This window comes from Ochotona princeps, chromosome 17 (assembly GCF_030435755.1).
Source record: "Ochotona princeps isolate mOchPri1 chromosome 17, mOchPri1.hap1, whole genome shotgun sequence".
NCBI classification, from domain to species: Eukaryota; Metazoa; Chordata; class Mammalia; order Lagomorpha; family Ochotonidae; genus Ochotona; species Ochotona princeps.
In genome coordinates this window covers 5,746,426-5,754,116 of record NC_080848.1, presented here as the reverse complement: position 1 = coordinate 5,754,116, position 7,691 = coordinate 5,746,426, and positions in this window count along the sequence as shown.

The following is a 7,691-nucleotide window of genomic DNA, read 5'->3' as shown; positions in this document are numbered from 1 at the left end:
CTTCCTCCGCACCCCCTACCCACCGGCTAATCTGAATCCCACAGAGAAAAAGCTCAAAACACATCCTGCCCCTTTCAAAATGAGGGCACAGAGGGGTCAGGCACAGCCGGGGAAGGGATACTAAGGTCTTCCTCTTCTCCCCAGAGCAGAGTACAGTCTCCTGATGAGAAGCAAGGTGGGCAGCCTTGCTCCGTGCTCCCTGCTCCTGTAATGCAGTTTCCTCCACCAGAGGCTCCCAGCTCCCCCGACACTGATGCAATCCTGACTCCCAGCATGCCAGCCTGGGAGGCTAAGGCTCATGTCCTAGATAGTAGCAGGTGGCTGCCCAGGTGCTCCTGCCCTGCCTAGTCTCAGAGGATTGCAGACAGAAGGGTTACTGTGCCAACAGCTGGGCCGTGATGCCCAGATTTATCATTTCTGAGATTCTGACTTACAGAGAAGGGCTCTCCACATTCAGATGACGTAAAAATGGCACCTCAGTTGCTCGCACTTGTAACAGAAGGTTAAGCTGGCAGCTTCCTGAGCACGCAGGGCACGGTCATGTCCACCTGTACCTGTTCCTGACTCGTGTCAAGTCCTCTTTCCTCGCCAGCCTCCCTGTGTGTGCCCTTGTGACTTTGTATCCCATACAAACAGCAAGTGCACAATGAATGTCATCTTACCTACACAGAGTCACCACAGCATCACGCTTGCATATGCCCAGAGGTGAGAACCAACCTGGCACACCAGCCACAGTCCCAGAGACCCAGGCAGAGCATCCCCACCCCTGCCCATCCACCAGCTTCTCCATTGCCCATTTGCCAGGAGGTTGGAAATGCAACTCCACTGTTGTGCCACACCAAGTAACAGCAGCAAATATAAACATACCATAACGCAGAAAATGTAGCTGGGGGGAAAGAAGCAGAGAAACAAAACGTGCCAGACAGGAGGCTTGGAGTGTGTATGCGCACTCACGGAACACGAGCTCACACATCCCGAAGTGCCCCCCAACTCCACCCCACCAACAGAAACCAAACAGGAAATCTCGAATCACTACCAAATGCACTTCCCCAGCCTGCCTTTCCCTGGGGCCCCGGGGCGGGTCAAGGATGCTCAGGATTTAACTCCCTGGCCTAGAAGCCGCAGGAGGGAGGGGCTTTGATGGGTTGATTGGCATTTCCTCCCCTCTCGCTTCCCCCCTGACCTCTTGATGGGGCTGCTCTGAGGATGGCTGATGAGATGGGACCTAAACCTCTTGCTGCCGACACCTCCCAGGAGCAGAGGGGCTGGAGCTGGTCCACGCAGGCCTCCCACAGTGCTGGAGCAGAAGGTGGCCGGCAGCTGGCCTGCCTCACCCTGCTCCACAGAGAGACGGGTGACAGACTGGGCTTTAGGAGCAAGACCTCCTGCTCCTAAGAAAACAGTTCAGAAATCTTGGCATCAAAATCAAAACGTGTGCAGATGGATGGAGGACGGGAGGAGAAAGCAGCCTCAGAGTGAAACCTAGGCCAGGAGATGACACTAAAATGTCCAAGCAGAGATTGCAGCTCCAGTGGCCATGAGTTCAAATTCACCCTCCACTGGCTATTTCATTGCACTCGGAGTGAAGACGCCACCCTTGCTCCTGGCAGGCTACTAAAGCGATCCATTCAAGTCAGCAGCTCTTTCTGTCTGGGGTCAGAGGGTAAATAGTTCAGGCACCACTCAGGTCTACCATTGTAGCATCGTGGTAGCCATATATATAAAACATATAAAATGTTTATCTGTATAAAGAATATTATATATATATATATATATATATATATAAAGAAGACAGCTGGCCAGCCATCTTGCAACTCCTGATGCAGATGATGAAGATGAGAACGATTCAATGATACCAGAACATGAACCTTAAAGTCAGGCTGAGTTCAACTCTCTGTGTGCATCCTCTCAGGCATTTCCTCAAGTTCAGTTTCCTTACCTGTCAAACAGGACATGAATGCCTGCCTCCCCGGGTGAGCGCGATGATTCAAGGATCCAAGGAACACAGAGTCTGGCGTTCACACGTACCAGTGTCAGTCATCTTCATCAGTCTGCTGGAAGAGAGCGCATTTTGAATCACTTCTTATTATTGGCAAAGTCCCTACACTCTTGCATGATAAGAGGCCAGCACACTAGAAAGGTGTGTTTGTGTGCATTGCTACACAATTCTTTGGAGTGGCAAGTGAGGAGGAAAGAGAGAGAAAAAGAGAGAGAGAGAGAGAGAGAGAGAGAGAGAGAGAGAGAATGATCTTACATCTCCTGGTTCATGCCCCAAATGGTTAGAACAGCCAGAGCTGGGCCAGGCTGAAGCCAGGCACTAGGCACACCATCCAGGCCTCCCCCATGCATGACAGGGACCCAAGCACTTGGGTCCCCATCTGTTGTTCTCCCTAGATCATTAGCAGGGAGATAGGTCAGCCACAGAGTAGCAAGGACTCTCCCCAGCACTGCAATAAGGCATGTGAGCACCCCACACAGCCACGTTTTGGCCCCTCTGCCACTTAGTATTCTGTGGAGTCCCATTGTGACCCTAAGTCAGTGGCTGCACATTAGCCTCATTGGAAGGGTTTTGCAGTCTCATCCCTCAAGCAGTAGCCCACAAGAAGTACACCAGAAACCCTAGGAGAGAGACACTTGCAGGCATTGGTGTATTTGTAAACTCCCCGCATAAATCCTGTGCCTACACAGAGAGAAGGACATTCCCTCCTGCCCAAGGTGTGGCCCACGGACTGGCACTAGCACAATCACCTGAGAGCTCATGAGACCTGCGGGAAGCCAAGGCCCACCGCACACCTGCTGAGTCAGATGTTGTACTGGGGCACGCTCCCAGGAGGCTCATGTGCACGTTCAAGGATGAGGAGCGTAGATCTGTTCTAGGAGGCCCACAGTGAGGCTCACTACCAGACTCAGCCACAAAGCTCCACAACTTGCTGGCTTTGCTCACCAAGTCACTGTGTCGAAGTCACTCTGGGAGACCCAGGATCCAGACTTTTCCCCAGCACCATTCTCAGGGAATTCTCAAACACAGCAAACAAAGAAATCGTTCAGATGGTACCGCATCCTCGCCATCACATACCTATGTATCTATCCATCCATTTCTGCCATTTACTTTATTGACACATGTCCAAGTGGATCTGACATCGGGATCCTTTGCCCCCGAACACCTCTACAAGCACTTCATTTCTATGAGCATGGGGTTCTTGAGCTGTGAACTCAGCACCCTGTCATGGACATTGAGAAGTTCAGTATTCTAGTGACAACATTTGTGTTCAGAAAGCAGTAGCTAGAATTTTGCTCCTTGCCTTCTCAGTTAAAAACCAAAAGGCAGAGGGCAATGCCACAGCTCCTTGTCATTGTAACTTCCGACATCAGAAGATGTTTTTTAGGCCTTGACCTAATCTTCTGCTGTTCTGTTCACCCCGAATCCCTTTGCCAGAGTAAGGTACTTGGAGTACGTTCACTTACCCATCTCACACCCCTGAGGCTCTAAGGATGTTGGTAACTGTGTTCAGCCACGTTCTAGAGCCTTCTTCTGTGTCTTTTCTCCAAAAACTACCTCCAGGCAAAACACACTTTGTCCAGTCAGTGTCTCCTCCATGGAAGCAACGAGCACATCTCCTACCACAGTTTCTAATTCTGCCATTATCAGTGTTCTTGGAGCCCAGAAGATCCCATCTCAGCACTGCTTCTGGGTTTGGGCACAGCCAAGATCACAGCACAGCACTTCTCCCACCAGGCTTCCCCTTCGCCCTCCAACCTGCACTTTTGTTTCACCGTCACCTGCCTCGTACAAAGACTGAGTTGATGTGAATTTGCGAAAGGAATGGTTTGGTTTTTTTTTTTTTTTTGAACCTCCCAATTCAGAAGGGAACACATAAATTTTGGAGGGAATAAGGCTTACATCCCATGATTGTACCTAGCTGGTTAGGAATCTTCCAGAATCCCTGAGCTGGGGCTGCAAATGGAACCCATTCAGCCTGAGCGCTTTGGGTCCTCACCCATGGGCACAGGGGACAGTCACCAAAGTCCTCAGGGTAAACAGAAGTTCTTACAACTATTTCCAAAGGCTCTTACTCAATACTTTTCTGAAGAATGGTCTCAGTGGCTGAACTCATGCATTCCCCACGTCTGTCTGTGTCACAGACGGTGCTAACTGGGTCATGAATAAGGTTGCCCTTCCGCCTTTCTGCCTCCCAACATGATGAGGCACAGGGGTTCACTCTCCCACCCAGCCCTGCTCACTGTTTCCAGACCACCCACTCTGTTTGCATTGGTCCTCCAACCTTGAAACCTGACACCTCCTCTCTGGGAACCACCCATGTTTAAACAAATAAATACTCCAGTGGAACCCAGCTCCCTGGTGGTATTCAAATAAATGTCCCAGGAAGGATGGGGAGGGGGGAAGGGGCCCTCTGGGCCTTCTAGGCCACTTGCCCGCCACAAACCAGTATAAGATCCCTGCATCTGTACTGACCTTGGGCCACTTGCTGATGATAAGCCTGGTAGCAAGGCCCACCGGGAAGCAGCAGGACCTTGCGGCTCAGTGGAGAGCTGCGGTCACTCAGAGCCTGGACAGAGGAGTACGCAGAGTGGGTGACGTCCAGTCAATGAGCAGAGCTTTCAAGCTGTGTGTGGAGATTCCCTGTCTTTCCCTGTGACTTGGTCACAAGCCTTTCAGTTTTGCTTAGCAGGGAGGCAGAGCTAAGAGTTCTTCAGGAGGGTGGGTGGACAGGTCTTTGATGAGCCAGAAACCCTTAAAGATAGCTCAGAGTCTCCTGCAACGGGGAGGGGAGGGCTGAGAGAGCTAGGAGTGCTGGGCCCACAAATCAAACATCTTGCCTCTGACTCGAGGGAGAAAGCTACTGCCCGGACTTGATTGGATGGCTGTGCGGGATAAAGTCTACTTTGTCACAGGGGTGGGGCAGTGTGGTCAAGGGAGTCGTTGGTTAGTGTTGAAGCACATCTTAGACACAAATGGAAAGACTCAAGTTCCAGCTGCTCCACTTGCAATCTAGCTCCCTGCCAATGCACCTGGGAAGGCAGCAGAAGATGGCCCAGGTGCGTCGACGCCCTGCCATCCACGTCGGAGACTCAGAGTTCCAGCCTCCTGGCTTCCTCCTGGCCAGGCCCTGGATGTTACAGCCATTTGGGAAGTGAGACGGATGATGGGAGACCTTTGTCTCTGTCTCTCTCTATCATTCCGCCTTTCAAAGAAATAAATAAGTCACTAAAAGCCCCAAGGAAAGAAATAAAGGGAGTTACAAGCACCACAAGGAGCAACCAATTCCCACCTTGGAGGAAGGGAGGGGGAGAGGTGTCCTCTGAGGTGGCTGGCAAGGTTTTGAATGACCAAGGAAAGTGAGGGCAGGACTGTACTAAAAATCTTGTCCCACCCCGGGGGCGTAAGGAAGAGAGGAGGAAAAAGGAGACCATACTTCAAAAATAAACACAAATCCCAAAATAAACACTGTTAATGGAAGTGACTAATCACGGGTGCGCTGAACTTGGTGTTTCTTGATAAGATACAGAGGGAAGTGCATTTGGAAAAAATAACAGATCCCTGTCCCCCTTGGGTAACTACCGTGATGGGGAGAGGGGGAAGGGGACCATGGGGAGGGCTTGGTCCAACATCGCAGTCCAGATTTAAAACATAACTTCATTTCCCAACACGATTGGTGCTGCTCTGCTGCGGGCCATGCCTTGTGAATCACAGAATTTTTAGCACCATCTCTGGCTTCTGCCTATCAGGTGCCAAGTAAACCCCCTCCCCTGGAGACCAGAAATGTCTCCAGACATTGCAAATACCTCCTAGAATCCTGGGAAGGGCACAGAATTAACCTCTGTTTAAGCATGCAAGGTTTTTAGTTTTATTTCAGTTTTAACTAACAGCTCATATGGAGTACAACGTGATCCATGTCTACTTCATGCAGTGATCAGATCAGATTGACTGATGTAGCTTATCACCTGCAATGTTGATCTGTGGCAGAATACCACTCAGCCACACGAGGCAATAGCCCATGTCATCTGCAATAAATATCACAGAAGTACCTGGGAAAGACCATGTGCATTCAATGGGATGAGCCATGTGCCAAGAGACAAATACTGTAGGATCCCAGGTGTTTAGAAGTATACAGCCCATGGAGTTATCAGGGACTGGTAGGAGAGAGGGGTGGGTGGGAAAAGGGAGACCTTGGCCAAGCGGTACAAGTTATAGTCAGACAAGAGAACCAGCAACTGAAAACAATCAGGTGGCTCGACCTGGCCTTCTCAGGGCTGGGTCCCACATCATCATGGAACCAGGTAGCCAGCCAAGTATCCATGCTGCAGGCCTACAAGATGCCTCCCTGCTGGGCTGCTCACTGGAGCCAGTCTGCCCTCTCCAGTGTCTCTGTCCTGCCAGGAGTCAGAGGGAAAAGCCTTGAACGGATGAGCCACAGACCTCCCCCTGCCCCAGCGTGCTCTGTTCTCTGGGGGCAGGAGAGGTGGGCAGAGACGGCTTCACTCGGGTAGAGGGAAGGTAAGTAAGAAATTCCAGGTCTTCCTGGAAGTGACAGCTGTGTACGAGGGTCCCAGGTCGGTGCAGGGACCCTGGGACCATACTTCAGCCCCTGCGCCCCTCAGTCATTCTCTGCAGCCTGGTCCCTGCAGACTTGACTTCAACTATAGCCCCGACTCACCCAAAAGACTCCAAGGACTCAGCTAGCAAAGACTGCTTGCCCCGATCCTCTCATGTCCCTGAAGAACAGAAGGTTGGCACGGTGACCCCTGTGGCAGTGTCCTTTTGGGGCTCTAACAAGTGACTACACGTGGTGGCCCGACATGGGATAAACACCTCCCAGTCCTGCAGGTGAGAGGCCCACACAAGGCAGGCTCCAAGGACAACCTCCTTCATCTTTTCCAGACCCTGGCAGTCATCCTTGGCTCAGGACGCCCCCTCCACCTGCTGGGCCCGCAGTTGCAGTACCTTCCACTGTCCCTCTCTTTGACCTTGAAGCATGCGAAGCTTGTGACAGCACTGGCCTGTATTCAAACAAAGCTAACCCTCCCATGGCGGAGGATGGAAATGAAAACCAAGTCCTGGAGGCAAAGCACCAGCCAGGGACTAGCCCAGAGACGTCCAGCGCCACCCCCCACTTTGATCCAGGCAGCCCAATTTGCAGGGTCTCATTGTTGACCACTGCGCTGCCAGCAGTCTTGTCCTGCTAAGTAGTAGCAGCCACCCAGGCGGAGACTTACAGAATTAACAATCTCACTTTTGCACACAGGAAAAAAAATTAGCTTAAGAGGCTTCTCCCTTGTCCCAGTAAGATCTTCCCAGAGGGGTTCCTGGGCTGCAAGGGAGGTGCAGGGCAGGGCCCAGACAGGCCAGGGGAGAAGTGTTGGGCTGGCCTATCCTGGGGCCCCTCCTCCCTGGTGTCCCTCTTACTCCCCCACCCCCAGTTCAGAAAGCCGGGACGCATCAGCTTCTGTGCTGGCCTGGTGCTTTCCTGCTCGGCAATCTGCTTTCCACACAAAAAGTGTTCTAAATAGAGCGGAACTGAGAATGGGGCCGCAGCCCGGATGGAGTCTTCCCCTCCCTGGAGAGACCGGCGGCCCACATGTAGGCTGGTCCACCCCCAGCGCCTCTTACTCAAAGCATTCTTGGCCCGTGAGCACCCAGCCCTGACGGCAAGCACAAAGCCACCACAAAT